Here is a 23,453-nt window from a genome sequence, read left to right as displayed (position 1 = left end):
TTAGCACGACGATTTCCATGTGACCGTTAGGAGTGTCCAACTACCCCGATGGTATGAGAAAGACCGTCGGGATATTTTCATTTATCACAATGGGTTACCAGACGACCGTCGGGAGAAGTTTGTTTACCAAAAACCATTTGAGGCTGAACTAGACTGGACCTCAAGAGAATCAATCGAACTGCCTGCTCTCGCTCATGTTCAAAATCTCGCTAAGGCTGATCGTAGCATTGACGACCATCGTCATGTGTTTTCCTGATTGTTTAGTGTTTGCGTGATCGTTTAGCACCAACGCATGGTGCCTGACCAAGGTATACGATCATGTAGTTTTTGCCTTCTATCGCATAGTATCATCGTCTACTGTCGGAGGATGCTACACGATTGCTTAGTGCAGCGCTAGACATTAACTACACGATCGCTTAGCGCCATCGTCTAACGCCTGAACTCAATCGTTAGCGCGCGTACAAAGTAAGCGATCGTTTAGTGTTATCGTATAGCTCTTGACGCATCGCTCAACTGCTGCATAGAGGTAAACGATCGTGTAGTGCTTTCGCATAGCACTTCAACACATTGTTTAGCTCTCACCCGAAGCTACACGATCGTGTAGTGCCATCGTATAGCAATACAACGCATCGTTTAGCTTCCGTAGGTACACGATCGTCTTGTGCACAACATCTCAACGATCAAAGCCCAAAATTACACGATCGTTTAGCTTTTCTTCACATCGTCTAATGTATGAAGCTAAACGATCGTCTAGCTACTGAAGCTCAACGATGATATGAGCAGAGGCTGAACGTTTAGGATCTGCAACTCGGCTTCTTCGCTTGTTTCTTCGATTTACAGCTTAATTTCAAATCTTATGACTTCAAATAAATTACAGACTCTTGGGAACACATATAAGCTCATCAAGTAAGAGCCAATTACAAATTTAATTGAGAAATCAAAGAGAAATTAAAAGCCAAAACTCAAATAACCATATCAGTACAACAGTTTCATATAATTGATATAAAACACCCACCAAACCAAAATTAAACCAAATTGAATGCTTATAAGATGCTCTGATATTAGCTGTTGGAACATACCATCATACAGCGGAAATGACCAAGATCCATAAGCACTCTAATTTATTAATTTTGACATAAATGAAAGCATGCTTCAGCAGAAATAAATGGGTTTCGTGACATACTTTTGTAGAACTTCTTCAAAGCTTGAATTCCAGCTGCAAATCTCCTCTGAATCTTGTTGTAGACCACCCCAAAGATCTTCCCTACTATCCTCTTGATGCTCTAGATTGAGTAGTGAGACTCAAAATAAGCCTGAATTAAGGGAAGTTGGAGAATGTTCATAGCAGCAACCCAACGGAAGAACTCTTTTCTTCTCACGAATTTTTCAGAAAAATTTTGATCGATTGCATTGCCTAAAAAACACTCCAATCTCTTAATTATATTGTAGACACTCATGCAAAGAGATTAGCTACATGAGATGCAGCTCATGCTTGGAGTAAATGAAGACTAAGTTGATGGGTTATTAGTAAGCTACTTGAAGAAGTAATAGAAAATGCTTATTTTCCACTTTTGTGTTTTTTTTCTTCTTTTTCAATTTTTCAAATATTGATTTCATAAATCAATTTATTTAATAAAATTGAAAATATTATTAATTTTACAAAATTAATTTCATAAATTAATTTTCTTTATAAAATTAATAAATAATTATTTAAACAATTTAAATAATTCTAATTAATTTAATATCAAATATTAAATTAATTTTACATATTTAAATATTATTTCTCCAATTCCGTTTAATTCTAATTTGAACATTTCAAATTAACTTATCACGTTATTCTAGAACTAATCCATTTACGAGCTAGTAGGGGGACCTCGTGGATCTACAGATTATGGGCTCTAACGATCCGAGATTAATCGACTAAACTCATTAGACCGAACTAACCCCCATTCATTAACTAATGGGTGATTCCACTAAAGCCCATAGTTGAACTCCCCTCACTGTAGATATATTATGTCTACTCGTTATAACCATGATTAGTAAGTTAACCCTTCATAGGTTGTTCGTAATAATGACTGGGTCAAATCTCTGTTTGTTCCTTAAGTCCCATTGATCCCCTAATGAACAATTGATTTGTGATCCAATCAACAAATCGAATCCCTCTCGGGCCAATGAGAGGGTGAGACCTCTTGTTCAAGACCCAGAATCAACACTTAAACGGAACAACCTCTCTACTAACCCTAATCGGGTAGGAGTGAATTCCGTCTTGCACCCTATGTCCTCGGTTATTCATCCGATCTTATCCCCAAAATGGGAGGCTTATTGAGTAGAGATGTTTGTCTACTCTCACCATTTGCAGATCAAAGGATAATTTCGAACAAACAGGAGTTCATAGTTAGCTCAGGATTAAGATGAAGTTACCTAGGTCATCGTTTTAAAATAGTCAGTATTAAACATTAAACAACATTATGAAGTAAGAGTGACTAGTTTCGTGGTCTGATCTTGTACAAAACTCATTTGCACAAGACATCCCCACTTCTCATGTCATAACATGCACGAATTAGGATCACTTCGTATGTAGCACTTTACAACTCTTTGTAATAACTACAGAGTAGGCCGCATCCAATAGTGTTACCAGAATAAGGCACCCAACTTTATTCATATACTATAGATTATTTTGACTATTTACTCAAACATGATCCACTTGTATGTCTCCACATAAAGTTCAAGTACTTACAGAGTAGGTTGCATCCAATAGTGTTACCATAATAAGGCACCCAACTTTATTCATATACTATAGATTATTTTGACTATTTACTCGAACCTGATCCACTTATATGTCTCCACATAAAGTTCAAATAGTCATGTAATAGTCAAGGGACTGTAGGTTTATTGGATTTCGAAAAACAATATATTCAATAATAACTTATTTAATTTTCAGAATAAGTTCTATTGTTTACAAACCATGAGTTTTAGGACATAAAACCCAACAGAATCATCTAATAGGAGTTTGAGTTTGAGTTTCATAACTTACATATTCTAATAGGAGTATGAGTTTCGATGAACATCTTAATGATATGGAATAACCATGTAATTTTCTAATAGGAGTTTGCGTTTGAGTTTCATGACTTACATATTGTTGTATAACATATATATTGTTGTTTGCACAGGAACAATGGTAGGTCACACTGATGAGAAGGCAATCTTGGAGTATTTAGCGGACGAGCAAATTGGTGGATCATCCTCCGTGGGAGATAATTCAGGTTATTTTAGATCCATAATCGATAATTTGAATACAAACTAATGTTTAATTAAACTAATAACGTATAATTTCTTCAGAGTCTGGTTGTACGAGTAATAAGGATGGACACGGATACTCTCGAAACATTGATTTTGATAGATATGTGCAACAATTTGGGAGAAATTCTATCGAGATTGACCCTGGATGACAGAAACCAATTTGCAACAATGCAACAATGCAACAAGGTTTAGCAATGCTATTGGTACCAATATTCGAGAATCTTTTTCTGTTCGTTATGGATCATGGAGAGAGGTACTAATAAAAAATAGAGAGCTAGTTAAAAGTCGATTATTGGTAAGATAATTATTTGATATTTTACAAATTATATATATATGTCTGCATCTGCAAAGATACTAATTAGTTTTTCTTTTCTTTCTTAATTCAGAACCATTTTATGTTAGACTTGTCCAGCCAACTGGTTAATAATTTCATCAATGAACAGATGGAAAGTTCATTCAAAGAGTACAGGGGAGAAACTACACAAACACTATAAAAACTATGTAAGTCCTGAAGAGGCACGAGTACACCCACATGATCGACTTAAAGACGACATAGAAGATTGAGAATATATTTTTTTTTTTGGTGGGGGAGGATGGGGATTCAATAAACTTCATTTAAGAAATACTAAGTTGGGGGGAGGTAAGTTGGTTTGTATAAGTAAACGTATATGTCTTGGTTTGTTTCAATTCTTATGAGTTGGTTAAGTTTAAGTTGGATTTTAAATTCTATATTAGGTTTGAGATTGAAATATGTAGTTATGAGTTCATTGGGTTTAAGTTGGGTTTTAAGTTTTATATTAGGTTAAAGTTAAAAGTGAGTTTTATTTGTTAATGTTCTTATATTGATTTTACGTTCTATATTGAGTTTAAGATTGAAATATGCATGTTTGAGCTGGTTTGTTTCAATTCATTAATGTTCTTAGTTGAGTTTTAAATTCTATATTCATTTTGAGATTAGTATATGGTATTTGAGCATTAAACTTATTTAAATTTGTATTTTGTAGGTACCTCGAGGTTTATGTTGCAGATGCATCTCCTGACAAACACATTTTAGGTTGTAGATGTTAATGTTATTTTCGATTTAGGAATTTTGGATTAAGGTTGTAGATGCATCTCCCGATACGACCCAACGCAATCATGAGCTTGTATTTTTTATTGAGAAATTGTGGATGTATTGTTGTTAATTTGAGACAAACAGTATGTTTAAGACTTCAAATTCAAACATGTTTTCTATATAATATTTACTTTGATATGACATTTACTCGATTTTGGCAATTTTTATATTAGTTTGAATGATACTTGTAAAATTCAAACAGGTATGACATTTGGAAAAAAAAAAGATTTAAATAAAGAATTCAGAAAAGCTAATTTCGACGATTAAATATGTAATCCCGACGATACAAGGGGTCGGAAAAACCATATTTAATGCGTTTTTCATCTTCTCCCAACAGTAGTAAAAAAATCCCCGATGGTCCTTGCAGTAAAAAAATCTATGAAATCCCGATGATGCAAACACACCATTCGCGGAAGTCAGTTAGCCCGACGGTCATAATTCATAAAGACCATCGGCATAAAAAATTTCGCCCGATGGTACATGGGTCAACGTCAGGATAATTTATTCTCTCCCAATAGTAGCTCCAATTTGTCACAGTCGCGATGTGTCCAATTATCCTGACGGTTGACCTTGTACCGTTGACCAAAGATTGTTTATCTCGACGACCTTTATAAATTACAACTGTTAGGGTTTAATAATTATCCCGATGGGCTTGTCTAGGGTCGGGATAAGGCACCATTCTCCGTCTGTCGAGCTAACTATTTTTCCCCACGATTGTGTGTTGTACCCTCGGGGAAGGTTATGTCGACGAGGCTTTGCCCACGGTCCTCCTAACGATTTTTTGTCCATCGACAATGGACAAAAGGTCGGTCGACGCTTTTTTTTTACTAATCCCATCGATTTTCGTCGTCGAAAAAGGTCCAAATTAGTGTAGTGTGATAATGGCCAAATTGCCAACTCAATAAGCTACCATTTTGGGGATTCGTCTGATTGGGGAGCTGGGAACATGGCTACACGAGACAAAATTTACTCCTTCCCCAACGTCGGGGAAAATAGATAAATTGCTCCCTTAAGGGTTGATTTTGGGGCTTGAACAATATCGCGCCACACCCTCTCCTGGCCTAAGAGGTATTTGGTCATAGTTGGACTATGATTTATTATTCATTAGGGTGATCAGTGATACTTAAGAAGTTAGATGTAACTACAGGGGCAAAAGGGTAATTTTGGTCTAGCGATACTTACAAGCAATTTGTGAAGGGTCATCGTACTGTTGATTGGTTATATCCAATGGACACAGAAATATATTTGTAATGCGAAGAGTGCAGTTGTCGATATTTAGTGGAGTGCCCGATAGTTAATGGATGTTGGATAATTTAATTAAAAATTTTAATTAATTATTCAAGTACCATTGGAGCTTCAGTCTACAAGTCCATGAGGTCCCCTCTGTAGCTCCAAAGATATTAAATGAGAATCAATTTTGGATTAATTTGAATTGTTTAAATTAATTGAGAAAATTAATTATATGTGATATAATTACTATAATGTATTTGATACATTATAAAACAAAGTTTATTTGCGAGGAAATAAATATTCGAATATGATTCAAATAATAATTATGTGAATTGGATTCATATAATTAAATTTAATATACATGGAAATTATATTAAATATCGTTAATGAGCGAATTCAACTATAGGTTATATTGTATGGGATATAATATTAAACTATATCTTATATGTTATATTGGATATAACATATAGTTTAATATATATATTATATGATAAAGTGACTATCATATAAATATATACTAATGTTTTATTAAAATTATTTTTTAATTAATTTGTTTGTTTTAAATTACAACTCCCTCCCCCTTTTTCTCTCTACAACATACTTGAGTGGGAGTGGTGCAAGGAATTGTAACTACTTCTTCCCTTTAGTTTGACAAAAAAGCATACACATAATTATTTTCTGAGAAAAGTTCTCAAGTTCTTTGTTCTTCTCCTCTTCCTCTCTCAAAATTTTCCATCTCTTCCAAAGTTCTAAGAGCCCACAACTCTTTAGTGATTCTCATCCCATTAGAAAATACAGGAGGTTCTTTTCGTGGAGGTGACCATTTGGATCGAGTTGGTTCGTGACAGATCCGGAGAAGGAAAATTCGTTAAGAAGGTTTCTTCAAGGGTAAGTCTTCTCTCACCCTAATTCCTTTTTCATTTATGTTTGCATGTTGTAAATTTATGATTATGCATAAAATTTGTACTCTGTAATTTTGATTTTGTGAAAATAAATTTTGGATCGATCTTCACACTTCCGCTCAAAGATCTTCAACTGTTCCTTCAATGACCCTTCGCAAATTGCTCGAAAGTACATTTAGGCCAAAATTACCATTTTACCCCTGTAGTTACATCTAACTCCTTAAGTACCACTAATCCCTCTAATGAACAATAAGTCATAGTCCAATTATGACCAAACTCCTCTTGGGCCTAGAGAAGGTATGACACCACATTGTTCAAGCCCCAGAATCAGCTTTTAAGGGAGCAATTTATGTACTTACCTCAACATTAAGGAAGAAGTGAATTCCATCTGGTCACTCTGGTCAGCTCCTAATCAGACGAATCCCCAACGTGATAGGCTTATTGAGTCGCCAATCTGGTCACTCTCACCCATACAAATCAAAGAACCACCTTCATAAGCAAGAGTTCAAAACTCACTCAGGATTTAGGTCATGTCATCTATGGTCATCTTGGTGAAATGTAAGTCCCTACTATTACCGGTGTTATATAATGAGACTTCATTTCGTGGTTCGGTCTTATACAAACCCTTTTGTATAGAACACCCCTACTTACATGTCTCCACATGAATGATTAGGATCAGATCATTTGTAGCACTTTACAACAATTGTAATATCTACAAAGTGAGTTGTATTCATAATGTCAACAGGATAAGATTTCCAGCCTTATCCATCTACTACAGACCATTTAGGTTATCACTTAAACATGGTCCACCTGTATGTCTCTACATACAAGTTTAAGCTACAGAAGATAACCTTGGATGTTAGTTTATTATTTTGGTAGGTTAATGCTACTAAATGTCAAATAAAATATCTCATATTTTATTAAATAAATAAATCGTTTATACATTATAATTACAAACTACAGGACCCACCTCGACATACGACCCAAAGCCTACATGTTTGCTGAAGTGGGTCCTAAAGATTTAATGGATATCATAACCACACTACTGATAACTTATAGAAATATAAGTTATTTATACCACCTTATCTAGATATTGTGGCCAAAAATTAGTAATTATGCGCCAATTGTATGAAAATTAGCCTAGTATGGCAATAATTATAAATATTTGCGATTAGACCCACTAACGCCAAAAAGATGGAAGACAAGCCAAACTTTACTCTGTTTTGTAGAAGACCAAGTCACCGCTTGCGCCCAAGGCTCATGAGAAACTAATCAACGTATCTATGTCACAATTGCGCCCATCGATCAACCATGAAGAGACGATTACCGAAGTGACGGCGTAAGGCGACAGTCGATCCAGAGCTATGCTTCGACTGCATGCAGTAAAAAAACAAACAGCGCATGCGAACCTATGATCGAACGATGCAACTGAGCAATGCGAGAGCGGAGGATTGCGACACATCTACAACTAACGGTTGTGAAGAATTGATAGTCTGATTTCATAACTAAAGGAATAATATCCATCCATCTGCAGAATTACCATAACCATAAGTGGGGACCACAAGGCCAGAGTCAAGGATCTACTTCTATAAATACCCCATTGATTTCAAAGAAAAGTATGCTACTGGATACGGGGATAAGTGCTGTAAGATTTTAGAGAGAAAAGGCTGAGCTGAGTGGTGAAGAGAAGAAATCCAGGAAGAGAACGAGATAAGGCCGAAAGGTGAATCTCAGATCCGACCTGCCATACACCTGATCGAAGCTCTGTGCAGAGATCCCTGCTACCGGTGGAGCAAGCCTGAGAGGGAAGCTCTTCCTGCCATCGAAACCATCCGATCCAACAAGCAGATCTCCATCGAATCTGTGCCAAGACGTTGGCACTTGTTTGTATCTGTTCTTTCTCTCATTCATTGTATTCCATATTTTCTTTACCTCTTCATTCACAAATCATGTATCAAACGCTTAGTAGAAATATTAAATGTTTCGATAGATTCCATCTACCATTTTCTGTCTATTTCCATTCACCCGTTAGTCACTTTCTTCATGATGTTTTCTCAATCTCCTGATGAGTAATATGAATCACCAAGAACTTAATCTGTATTAAGGTTATAAAATACGTTTAGCTAAAGCATGCTAGACGACATCTTCACCTGTGAGAACAGAAGTGAAGATGTCATTTTGATCTATCGAGAGAGTGTCAGAAGAGTGGTTAACTAAAGCGAGTAGTACTTCCAGACATGGAAGCAACCTTACGTTCATTATGTCAGATTCTGTTTCACTACAGACATGTTGGGAACATGGTCGATCATTGAGAGGTGTACCCCAAGAGAAGAGCGGAACAGTATTTTTACCTTCAGTCCAATTAAGAGCTTGCGTTGTTTATAATACTTATCTTTCTCTTTTTATTCTATTCATAAGACTTGTCGCTATATCCCAAATCTTTGCACAATCTTCACAACCAGCCTCAATCCTAGCATCTTGTACATGAAGTCTGTATCTTGTAACATCTAGCTTAGGTTTATTGTATTTTTATGTTTTATCGCATCTTTACTATTTTCCTTTATTTTACCGCAATTTACATACCTGTACAAACTCCTTTATAAAGAATTGAAAACCTGGTCGCATATACCATGAACATACTGCAATAACCGAAAACCAGTTTCCCGTGTTCGACCTCGGATCATACCGAGAAACTTGCAGTGGAATTACACTTGGTTCCATCGTAAGGAAACTTGTGACAACGCAGAGCACTACATGAATATTCCTAATTAACACATAAATAGAACTAGTATTGCATCATTTTGAGCATTTAATATCATACATACCTCCTGAGTCAACAACTACGAAAATACATTCACGTGAGAGTAGTGGGTAATCACCATAGGAACAATTCTAATGACTTGAAAATCAGATCTTGAAACGTGTTTGTCATTTTTAAAATACAATCGAAATCATATCCATTCAAGATAGAATTTCATAATAAATATAGAGCATATTTTAATTGTCAAATTATGCAAAACATCTCAAATATGTACGAAATAATACTTATATTCAAAATCACGAAAATCAAATAAAAATTATCACATAATACATAGAACGCATAACACTTGTTTAAAATCATATATGATAAGAATTTTTCCATAAAACATTGTACTATCAATTCAATAATAATATTTTATAAAATAAACCATTCATCGAACTTCTAGAGTGTAAAACTCAGGTCATAAGCCACATTGATCTCAATTTATCCTAAGATATCAATTCAATTTAACACTTGAATAATAGTCGAATTCAATCCTTAATTAATCTACCACTTGAAATGATTTAGGCCATGTTTATTTTGTAATAAACATAATCAATTAACCATAATATGAAAAGTCGGGCTCATTTAAATATGTCCACAAAAAACTAGTTAACGATATTACGTGAATTATAAATAATAAAAAAATCCTTTACGATTGAACCATTTTGATTATGGAGCTGTAAACATGATCTTAGGGGCGTTTGGTGTGTGATAAAAGCAGAGAGTTGAGTTGAGTTAAGTTGGTAATTATTATCTGGAGAGTTAAATTATCTGAGGAGTTAAATTATTTGTGTTTGTTATGTAGAATTGAGTTGAGTTGAGTTTGGGAGTCTGTGTTTAGGTGTAGAGTTAAGTTGAGTTGGGGTACTTGATGCAATTTTTTGTGAATGAGATTGGTTATATTTTTTTCTTTTTTCTTTTTTTCTTTTTTAGTTTTATGTTTTGCTATTGTTGATTAATTTTCAACTATACACCTATTTTCTCAAATCATTTATGACATAAACTGGACAATCTCAATTTGTAGAAAATAATAGATTATTTTCTATGTATTTTTTTTTTTCAAAAATTGTAATAATTATAATTCTCTTCAATCTGTAAAACATACCACCAAAATACATTTCATATTGTTGCTCAATTACTAATGAATTGGTATTTCATATGTATATATATTGAATCTTGCTAACTTAACATTATTATTTCACATATCGTACACATGAACGTTGAATAACTTGATAACTTAATAGTTTATTTTTATATAATATGGATCGTATATCAAGAACTGAAATTGTACATAGGATGATTACCTTCCATTTTATAATGATGGTGAGAATGTGATGTAGTACAGTAACATTATTCTGAAGATCACAAAAATAATATCAACCAACCAAACATGTGGCCATTTAAAAAAAAATCATAAAATATATCTTTTTCGGGTTAAAGTATTAGGTGATCAATCTAGTGGGTCCGAACAAATAGACGTGTACAGTATCATAACTGTTTCTCTTCTGGTATAGCTAGGAAGAGGTATGTTTTTTGTATGTCTGTGTCAATTATATCAATCAAGTCACATCGATTATCCTCTGTGAGCCATTTGATACCAAATATGACCTGAACTACCTTCTTCCGACGTCCAATTCAATCTCATATTTCTCGGCTTGCCACACAAAGAGTCTGCCCATGTGCGCTGACTGTATATCAGCGGTTGATCGCATGATGGCCATCATTTCATTCTGGAAGGTGAGTCGTTTCCTCTTACTTCCTCTAGATAGCTCTGCTGATACGCTCGCTCTGCTGGTGGAAATATCTGGTACACCTACTCTCCCGATGGACATATCTCCTTGATCTTCTTCCATTGCATCCTCAGGCAGTTGGGTTTATTCATTATCAGGGGGTAGGGTATTCTTGTGACCCTATCCAAATCTCGTATTCCATTTCCCGGAAAAATTTGATGCCATCACCATTGGTGGCTCGCAATAGTGCCCGGTTGTCCTATCCTTCTCAAACACACTTGATAGTTCATCATAATGGGGGAATGACTTATTCCACAATTCCTTCGCATTAGGATGACTCTGCATTTTTATTTGGAAGAAACATTAGAAATTATACAAAAATAGGTTTGGTGTACTTTTTTTAATATTTTGAAAAACTTACTCGAACCCAGACATCGAAGATCTCTTTGTCCACCTGAACGCACTTAAACTCCTTGTTCATCTTTCATTCGATAGTATTCTGGTTTAGGCCACACTCGGGAAACTTTTCCTCCATTTTTTGCTCCAAGTGTTGTAGATATCTCGATCAGAAAATCTCATTGTCAGATTTCCAACCGGACTCCATCAAAGAGGTTAGGGCATTGACCAACTCAGCGTCCTCGGTTTTTATCTATATGTATTTTAATCTTTTTCCATTGCCTGCCATTCTAATTCATCCATGCATACATCGTAAAGGCATTATTGAAAATTAAACAGCTTCGTGCGACATGTTATAAAATAAAAAACTAAAACCATGGATTGAAATAGTTGAATTAACAATGTTCACGACATAAATGAATCATGGGAATATTGTTCAACTAATATATAAGATGTTCAAATATGTCTTTCTTCAAAAAAAAAAAAAAAAATTAATCATGATCTTTGTCATTGAGAAAACATTTCAGTAACCAAATTATCTCTAAATTTGGTCCATTCGTCTGAGGTCTCAATAAATTCATTATTCTCTCCATCCGTAACAACAGAAGCAGAATTGTCGTTCAGCTAATCATCAAGTGAAGCACTGATCCCCATCTCCCTTGTGATTAAGTTGTGAATCAGACAACATACAGTTATCGTTTGACATTGGACCTGTATCGGGTAGAAGGATTTACCCCTAAGAATTTCCCATCGACCCTTCAAAAGTTTGAATTCTCGCTCGATAATTTTTCTTGCCAACGAATGCTTCATGTTGAAAATTCTCTTAGTGTTCTTGGTGCATTACCCACTCCACTCCAGTCTGAGAGATGGTAACGTTTCCCTCTATACGAAGCCAAAAATCCTTCAGCATTAGGGTAGCCAGCATTGCACAGGTAGTAGTACCCTATACCATTTTTGGGATTGTAAAGGATGTCTATTAATGGAGTAACTGAAGGTTGCTTATGTGCATGGGTGATTTTTATACCCTTTGGAACCCTTAATCCGTGCGGTTGTGCAACTGCATCCCTCAGGACCCTAGAGTTGGTGGTAGAGCCTTCCCAGCCTGGCATAATGAAGATGAATTCTTCGTTTTGGTCACATACCACAAGAACATTTGTGGCGATTTTCCCCTTCTCATCCTATATCGTGGTCAATTTACGATACTGGAATTCACTTACACATACGTGCAGTCCAATGCCTCTAGGAAATTCTGTTGAAGTTTTTTAATCATGATAATTCGAGAAGATGTCAACACAATTTATTTCGGATGCATTAATAGAACAGTACTGGAACTTTTTTCTACCTTAAACTATTTTCATTGTCCATCAGTATATGCACTTGTAACTGGTTCCAGGGTTTTCAACAACACTATGTGTAGCTGTATTACTACTCTAAGAACTGCATTGAAATATCTTGAAACTTTCTCGCCAGATATCGAAAAATGTGGGTTTACTACTTTATTCTTCACATCATGAGCAAGAATGTGTAGGAACATTGCCACAATCTCTTTAATACCAACATATATACCTGACTCCAAACATCTCATCGTTCTAATCATGTTGCATAAAATCATAAATGTCCTTCTATCCATCTGAGTGCTCTCACGACACGCCAAGTCACTCTCGTAAATGAGGCGGAAGAACGTTAATTGCCGAGTGCAGTGCCTAACATTCGCTAGTTGGTTTTCTATCCTTTTATTATTGTTAAGCAGCGTTGCCAAAGTGAAGAATGATTGTTCTTTGAGAATTAGTAATACTTGTTATGATTTTAAACTCTTGAACGAAGTATGTAGATCTTGAAAGGATAAATTACGCTTAGAATCAGTGAACTTAGGTTTAGTTACAAAATGACAAGTCATGACTGTTAGAATACAAAAACATGCAGTAGAAGTAAACAGGATCATTAAGCATTCCAATTCCTTAATTTTGACATCAAAATAAGCATGTTCATATGGTATTAAGAGGGTTCCATTACATGCCTTTGAAGATCCTCTTCAAACACGAATTTGAGCTATAATCTTCTCTAATCCTTGCTATGGACCACCACTAGAGCTTCTCACTATTCTCTAGAAGCCTTAGATTGAGTTGTGGGACAAGCTTGACCTTAGGGAATTGGAGGAGAGGTTTTCTGGTTTTTCAACTTATTGAAGAACAACTTCTTCAACCTTAAAAAACTCAGTAATTAAGCAATTTTAGTTTTTCCACTCAATTAAGAGTGATTTTATTACATGACTCTCATGCAAAATTGATCACCTCAAGTGGTACTAGTTATCCCTTGAATTTGGTGGTGGAAATATGTGTAAGAATGTGACTAACCTTCTTGCTTGAAAGTGGGAAAATCCCACATAAGAATTTTTCCCAATTTTCAATTTCACTTTTTGAAATTGATTTTCAAAATCAAAATCTTTTTCCAAACTTAATTCTTTAATTAAAATTTAAATGTTATTAATTTTAAAAAAAATTAATTCAATATTCAATTTTTCTAATAAAATTAATAATTAATAATTAATTAAATAATTTAATATCAAACACTAAATTAATTTGTGACCAATTTCATTACCATGAAATCCTATTCATGAAATTAATATTTAAATCATATTTATATGTTAATCGATTCTCCAATTATGTTTAATTCCAAAATTAATTGTGTAATTATATCACATATAATTACTAATTCCCTTAATTCAAATTTGAACATTTCAAATCAACTTATCACACTATTCTAAGGCTAATCCGTTTGTGAGCTAGTAGGGGAATCTAATGAACCTACAGATCATGGGCTCCAACGATCCGAGATTAATTGGTTAAACTCTTTACACTGAATTAACCTCATTAGTTAACTACTAGATCACTCCACTAAATCCAATTAGTTGCACTCCCCTCACTATAGATATATTGTGTCCACTCGATATAACTATAATTAGTAAATTAACCCTTCACAGGTTGTTCGTAATAATGGTTGGGTCAAAAGGTTGTTTTACCCCCAAGATTACCTCTTGTTTCTTAAGTCCCACTGATCCTTTAATGAACAATTAGTTTGTGATCCAACCATCAAACCGAATTCTTCTCGATCCAATGATAGGGTGTGGCCCCTTGTTCAAGACCCAGAGTCAAAACTTAAGGGAACAACCTCTCTACTATCCCTAAAAGCGGGTAGGAGTGAATTTCGTCTTGCATCCTATGTCTCCAGCTATCTACCCGGCCGTACCCCTGAAATGGGAGGCTTATTGAGCCAAAACTGTTGAGTCAACCCTCACCCATGAAAATATAAGGATAATTCTGAATAAACAAGAGTTCATAGTTAACTCAGGAATAAGGTCAAGTTACCTAGGTAAACCTTTTAAAATAGACAGTCTTAAACAGTAAACAACGTTATAAAGTAAGAATGATTTATTTCTTGGTCCGATCTTATGCAAACTCATTGCATAGGACGCCCACATTCCTCATGTCACCACATGAACGAATCAGAATCACTTCGTTTGTTGCACTTTATAATTCCTTATAACAATTACAGAGTGAATCGCATCCAATAGTGTTACCAGAATAAGGCACCCAACCTGATTCGTGTACTAAAGATCATTTTGACTATTTACTCGAACCTGATCCACTCTTATGTCTCCACATAAAGTTCAAGTTCTCATATAATAGTCATGGATCTTTTAGTTTATTGGACTTATTTCTAAAACGAAATAAGCAATTTATATATTCAATAACAACTTTATCGATTTACAGAATGAGTTTATTGTTCACAAACCATGAGTTTTAGTACATAAACCTAACAGTGACAACCTAGTACATCACTCATATCTGACTATCCCAAGCCAAGTATACATTATGATCATCCCAAAAATGAAGCCTATTACAGTTGCAATAATTATACTACATTGTCCTACTCCCTGGTTACTAACTTGTCCAATGTACGTTGTACTGTAAGACTTATACACGTGCTCCACTTCATTGAATGTTTCATAGGACTTGTATAATGCCCCCTTGTACCCACTGACTTGTCTATGACATTTGTGCCAGGATAGGTAGATCCCTGGGATACAACCAATGAAAATGACATAGAATTTGTGTTTTTCCATCTACCTATATTTTTAGAACAGGGGTAGTCAATACTAGTAATCAACGTCGAAGTGAATGGTTTTTTTTGGGGAGTTAAGATGCAGAGGTTATGGTATAAGGGTCCCCTCATACAACCCTTTACTACCTATAAAAACTAAAGTGTGCAACCAGATATTGTAGTTGACACATTATAAATGTCTCTACGTAATAGTGACGGAAGTCGACATATGTATTATAATACTTGACATATTTGGATTTACATAAAATTTGATATTATAGTCTACAATTTTTGGGATTGTCTAAAATTTATTATAGTAGTCTACAATTTAAGCATAATTTAAAATGTAACAACAATTCTGTGTAACTAATATAATAAATATTAACTTAAAATGTAATATATGTACATTAAAACAAAACACTACTTTCATATTATATAACAATTTGGGCAATTAGGTTTTAGTCAATTATCTGATGGTTTAAATTTTTGAAGAAGTTAAATAGTGGACAAAAAATGTATATGAAAATACCAAAGTACCTAAACTTTTATTTCTAGGAAGGCCCTTTTCATCTCACACCAAAAAATTTAGAAATTTGGTTTAATACTTTCATGTGTCTAGTTAATTTTCAAATTTTATTGCAAGACCTTTTTCATTTTAATGTTGTCTTCCATATTTTCAAAGTTTCAATATATGTTGTTTGAATTATTTCATGTGTATAGTTTTAAAATATTAGTTATAACTTAAAAAGGATATAAATAAAAACATCAATAGAAATGTCTTAAAAGGTTTTAGCATATTTTACTTCTTCTGTTATTATTATTCTTCTGTTAGCATGTTTTACTTGGAAGAATTTTCAGTTTGTACGTTTATATATTTGTATTGGGTAATTCTAAACCGTAAAATAATAATGATTTCTCATAAGTGTATTAATTAATACTCTTTAGACTTATTTTAGAAATATCACTCAAAACATATAATTATTTTTAGATTAATAAAATGAACAATTAGAATTGATGCAGGATTAATATTTGATGACATCAGAATTAGTTAAAAAAAGTTATGAATTCGAATGGAATTAATTAACAAAGTTCTAAGTTCAAATTCATTTTTTTGTGAAAATGTAGGGATTTAATTAAAATTATAAGTTTGATGCTATGTCCATCATTTAATATACTTTTGATAATGGAAGATGTAAATTAATATATTTGTGATAAAACTTATGATTTAAATTAATTCATTTGATAAATGAAGATTTAAATCGATACATCCCATAATTTAACAATATAATATAATATATTTTCCTAATAACTTTATGTTATAATAGTCTTCTTAAAGAAACAAAGGGAAAAAATCCAACATTCTCACAAGGGAGAAAATGTGGGAAAATGTCCAATATACAAGTCCAAAATACATAACCATAATACATTTGAACTAAACAGTCCCCAACAAGTAGAAGAAAAAATAGACAGTAAAGAAGATCATTCTAAACTTAAAATTTATGAACCTTAAACTAGTTACGAAAGGTATGTTCGATTAATTTGGGCCCTACATAGATGAAAAAGAAGTGTAGTTAGACCATACTGTATGTTAATACGATTGAAGTAGTAATAAAATATACGAGATAAAACTTTTGTTTATGCTCGGAGTGAGCAAGGGTCGAGACAGTCCAATACTAGGGGGCAGAATAATCGGTTCAAGGCCTAACAAAAGCAAGAAAATGTTACCGACATATCTTACTTTGATTATAAGGAAAGAAGGAAGCATGTCTTATATGGATGAAATAAGTTGAAGTTAGAGATGGAAGAGGAAACAAAGTATATTACAACAGCCAAACAACACATACTAGAATGTAAAACGGATTTAAGAGAAAGTTGAAATAAAAATGAAGGTTGAGGGATTTACCAACACACTTTACAAAGGAGTCTGTGGAGAAGTCTAAAAAAATATGAGGATAGATTGGGATATAAGTGAGAATACAACAAGGATGGTTGGTGAGGAAGGTTAGGTAAACTTAAGTGCACCTAACCTCAATAAATTCAAATAGTACACCCATATTATAGCAAGTCAAAAATAAATAAATTAGGTAATGATCAGGTCAATATTAATTTAGTGGTTGAGCTAAAAAAGGACATAAATACAAGCCTCGAGATTTCAAGAAGCTATTTCATTTGAACAAATTCAACTCCAAGAAAATAAAATAAACAATTTCAATACATCTAAAATTGAAGTCAATTTTAAAGGTACAAAAATTAAATTCATTTGAATGCTGAAAACAAATTTAATGGAATGAAGAAAAAAAATTCATTCACTTAGAAAATGGGTTTAAAGGAAATAAAACTAAAAATTGTAAAGAAATGAAATTAAAACAGAAATCCTACTCAAATATGAGATTGCAGAAATAAAATTAAAACAGAAATCATACTCAAACTATAAAGAACAAATCATCATCGGCCTTCAGGGGAAAAAATAGAAAACAGACATGTTCTAGGGGTGGATTGACCCCCTACCAAGCTTCAATAACACGGTCAGCATCCCCTATCAGGAATTAACTCGCCTCCAATTTCGATAGATAATCATAAGAAAAAGGGCAAGGGAATGACACAATATTGAATCTACAAGAGGAAATCTGGATAAAAAAAAGTATGGAAAATAGTCAGGAAATAGAATAGATATCAGTAGGAGAATGAAGAACAAAGACAAATTTAATATAGTATAAATGGATAAAAAAAAATATAACCCATTAGAGTCAGTAGAAACAACAATATATGGGTTTGCTTTGGACAATCCAGAATCTGAATCGGAGAATAGAACCTTTGACAGTCCAGAATCGAAAAATCAAACATAGAAGAAAGAATATCAAACATGCAAGGAAGAATATCAAATATGCATGAGGAAGAATAGAGACGGAATTAATACAATATAAATGATAAAAGAAAATATAACCCATTCGAGCCAATGGAAAGAACAGTAGACAATAATTGTAAGAGGAAGAAAAAAAAATATAAAGGTTTGCTTTGGACAGTCCAGAATCGAAATCGAAAAATAGAACCTTCGACAGTCCAGAATTGGAAAATCAAACATGGAAGGAAGAATATCAAACATGCACGAGGAAATGAAGACAGATTTAATACAAATATTCAGCGTCGAACAAAGTAATCGAAAAAAAATAGATCTGAACAAGAAAAAAAGTAGATCTACTATAAAATAAAAAATAGTTAGATCTACCAAGAAAATGGTTAGATCTAACAATAGATCTACCGAAGTATTATTAGATCTACAAAATCGTTCGTATCTACCCGATCTAAGAAAAAAACCAAAGAAGAATATCGGGAATAGACATACATAGAAACCAAAAAAAATCATTCCAAAGCAGAGAAACCAAAAAAAGAAAAAAAGAAAAAAAAAAGACATACAGAGAAACAAAGAGATGAAGAGAAATACAACTCATTCCAACCAGAGGGAGAACGAAGAGACTAGGCGAAGAAGACAAACCAAATGGCGAAATAAGGGAAAAGATGAGAAGAGAGAAAGATGATTAATTACGCGTGATGAGAAGAGAAATGAGGCAGAATAATGAACCTGCAAATGGGACATGAAACGAGGGGATAAAACAGTGGGTTTAAAATCCACCTTTTTAAGTTAAGCGTGCATTAAACACCGAGCAGACTTTTCTAAGTCCACCCAATCCAACTCAAGACATCCATCAAACACATCCTTAGTTCAATCTTAATTTCCTTCGCTTCCAACCAATTTCATCATCTTTTGTTTACCTCCACATTTTTTTTTATTTTTCATCATGTAAACACCTAATTTCCTTCGTTCCTTTATAAATTCAAGCGGGAAATTAAACTTGGTTGGCAAGAGTATTAAAGAAAAAACCGAAATTGGAGAGTGAAAAGTTAACTAAAATAATAATAATTGATTAAAAATTAAATTTAAATTTAAGGTAAATTAGAAAGTAAAAAAATAAAAGTTGTTAAAAAATAGAAAAAGGTAAAAGAAAGGTAATTTTGAAAAATAAATTGAACACCATAGATTCAAGCCACGTGGGAGTAGAGTTGTGGGTTGTTGAAAGAGAGTGTTACACATGGAGAGAAGATTGAGTTTTCTCTTTCTTTTTTTTTTCTTTTTTTTTAAAAAATAAAAAGGAAAAAAGAAAGAAGAAGAATAAGAAGAAGGGGAGAAATCGTATGGGAGAAAACGGGAAGGAAAAATTGAACCTTATTTATACTTTTCTTAGAAATTTGGAGTTATTGAAGCATTGTGAGGAATTTTATTAGTGTTATTTGGAGTAGGTTTATTTATACAAAGAATCCAAATTTGGGATGAAATTAATGAATTCCTATGTAAGATTTTTGTTAACCTTGAGACTTGAGAGAGGTTTGGAGCCTTGCTTGGGTTTTATTGGGAGTAGAAGTATTCAAAAAATCTGATGATCCAAAAAAATCAATCAACCCAACTCAACCCGTGTCGTTTGGTTAGGTTATTAACTCATTTGGGTTGAGTTTGATTCAAATAATAGAAAATTTTATGGGTTGGGTTGGTTCATGGGTTCACTTAATATAACCCAAACCAACTCGAACCAACCCGAGTTTATTATTAACTTTAAAATATATTTTTTTATTACATATAACACATTATTTATACATATATTGATTTTAATTTTATTTAATTCAAATATTTTTTTAATAATTTATTCTTCAACAACTCTTAAAAGTAGTTTCTTTGCACTTTAGAAGAAAATTTTTACTATATAAATTAAAATTGAGTTGTTAATTTTAATTCAATATATGAAAATAATTAAATAAGATTTTTACATATTTACGTTGTGCTTCTTTTTAGAATTTTTTTTTAAAAAAATAAATGACCCGATTAACCCAAATCAACCCAACCCAAATATTTCATGGTTGGGTTGGGTTGGGTTCATTTTTTAATAAGGGTTGTTTGGGTTGAAAACATTTATAACCCGAACAATTTGGTTGGGTCTAAAAAGTCTTTCAACCCAACCCAACCCAACTCAACCCATGAATACCCCTAATTGGAAAAGAGATTTAGTTGAATGTGAAAAGACCCAATAGGGTCTCAAGTTGGGGTGTAGAAAAATTAGGGCTTTGGTACACAATTTGAAAACATACATTTGAAAATAATAAATTAAATGATAACATAGTTGTATTTCATGTTTTTAATTATGTGTTCGGTAGTAGAATTCAATTTTTGAATTCTACTACAAAAAATATTTGTATAATTATTATTTTGTAATATTTTATAATTTATAAGAAAAATTAAAATTTTGATTCTATGATTTAGGGTAATTAAAATTTAAGTTTTATGGTTTATAGTTATACTCCCTATGGTTTGATAAAAGCTTCATAATAAATAGGCCTTAAAGTCTATTTAGCAGGATTTAACAAACTATATGCACTATCGAACTAAATTCTAAATTTTAAAATCATATTGACTAACTTTTAACTTTATCCAAACTACAACAACCAAACTTAAAATTTAACCTAATTTAATTTATAATATATTACATGACATACTATATTTCTAAATGTTTTTATCTTTATTTAATAAAATTTGCATCTTAAATTTTAAAATTCAAATTCTGTATACAAAGAAAACATAAAAATGTTGTTTTCAGAATTTGCATTATTTGGATCATAGAATCCGAAGACTGTTTTCAAAAATAGAATTTGAGTTGTCTACCAAATATAAAGTAGAATTCGGATTGCAAATCAAATAAAATTTAAGTTTTTTATTATTTCAAGTATTAATTTAGTTAGATTGAATGAAAAAATTAGATCAATACTTGTGATTAATTATTATTCCAGATCAGGCAGAGATTGGAGTGATTTATATCCCGAACACATCTCATTCATAGATTGGTGGGGGGTTATTTAACTAAATATTTTTGTTGTTTTCTAGGCATATGAAATTTGATAGAAATTTATATCTTTGCATATTTTAGAAAAACATTATGACAACGTCGAGGATTACCCATGAATTTTGGTCAATTTCATGCTTTTAGCTTAATTGGTGATTTTAAAAAGGTTGGAGATCTATGATGATATCTCAAATAAGAATTTTAGAAACGCTTGTGTTTATAGAGAATATGTTCTCTTAAAAATGATTTGTAAATACTGAGATTTATGAGATTTGAGATAATAGTGGTTTTCAAACTAGTGGATCTATGTATCCATAGTGATTAGTCGTATGCTACATGAATGTATTTTTTTTGTAGTATACCAGAGAGAGATACAGGTCTTTGGGACCTACTTTAGTGCACATATAGGCTTTTGGGCCTTGTGTCGAGGTGTTTAGCTTTTTGGGGGCAGTTCTGTGTGTACGTATGACTAGATTAAATGCTCTACTACATGTCTTGAGACTACTTGATGTATAGTATGACCAACTATTGTTCTGTTGTACATATAGGGTTTACTCTACACGAAGATGACCAGAGACTGGGTACAGATTTAGTGAAAATCTTATACATGAACTAACTTGTCTCTTCTTTTCTCTAATTTTGTTTTCAAGCTTTATGATGAGTTAACTGTTTTTAAGATTATATGTTTAGGATTTGTACTGATTTACAAGTATTCAATAATATTTTTCATGCAAATAATTTTAAATAAGCAATTTTTTAATTAAAGTACTATTCCCTGGGTTTGTTAGTTCATCATTTCTTCCTAAATTTTTCCACTAGGTAGTATCAGAGTTCCAAATGTGTCTACTAGAGTTGATATATGCCACCTATCTTGATAGATATACTACACACCATTTTGTATATACATTGTCTTGACAACACATTGTAAGTATAGGTTGTTAGGTTAAAATTTTATGTTATAACTAGATTATTACAAGTGGTTGACATAATTTGATGAAATGTTACTATTTTGAACTCTAGGAAATCAAATCAGTTATATCTCGTTATCAATAGTTTTAGATTGTGTTATGTGGCACACATTGAGGTAGAATGTATGCTGGAACTAAATGTTGGGAAGTGTTTTTAATATTTTTCAAGTGTGGAAATTTCTTATTTTCAAATGAAACTCTGTCAAAGTTTTCATAGACTTTTTATTTAATACCACTACAAGAAATCACACCCATATAAATCAAATGATCGTCCTCATAAGCAGGAGTTTATAACTCACTCAGGATAAAGTTATGTTACCTATGATCATTCTAGTGAAATAAAAGTCTCTGTCATGAACGACGTTATATAACGAGACTAAACATTTCGTGGTCCGGTCTTATACAAACTTCTTTGTATAAAACATCCTCGTTCACATGTCTAATACACGAATGATCAGGATCAGACCATTTGTAACACTTTATAACACTTGTAACATGTACAAAGCGAGCCACACTCGTAGTGTCATTAAGATAAAGTTTCCCTCCTTTGTTAATATACTACAGACCATTTAGGTTATCACTTAAAACACGATCCACTTGTATGTCTCCACATACATGCTTAAGTTACAACGATAACCAAGAATCTTAGTTTATTGGTTTGTAGTTAATGCAACTAAAAAATCTCATATTTTATAAACCGAAGTGAATAAAATATCTCATATTATAAATCACAAAACTATTTGTTCATACACATGTTCACAAACTACAGGACTCTACAAGATTTAGGGCATCAACCAACATGGCAGTTAACGGATGTTGGGTAATTTAATTAAAGAGTTTAATTATTTATCCGAGAACCGTTGGAGATTCAATCTACAAGTTCATAAGGCCCCCTCTGTAGCTCAATAGGGATTTAGTTGAGAATTATTTTTTGATTAATTTGAAATGTTCAAATTAATGGAGAGAATTAATTATATATGATATAATTAATTAAATTAATTATATATGTGATATAATTAATATA

The sequence above is a fragment of the Benincasa hispida genome, chromosome 6, assembly GCF_009727055.1.
Source record: "Benincasa hispida cultivar B227 chromosome 6, ASM972705v1, whole genome shotgun sequence".
NCBI classification, from domain to species: Eukaryota; Viridiplantae; Streptophyta; class Magnoliopsida; order Cucurbitales; family Cucurbitaceae; genus Benincasa; species Benincasa hispida.
This window is presented reverse-complemented; position numbering follows the sequence as displayed.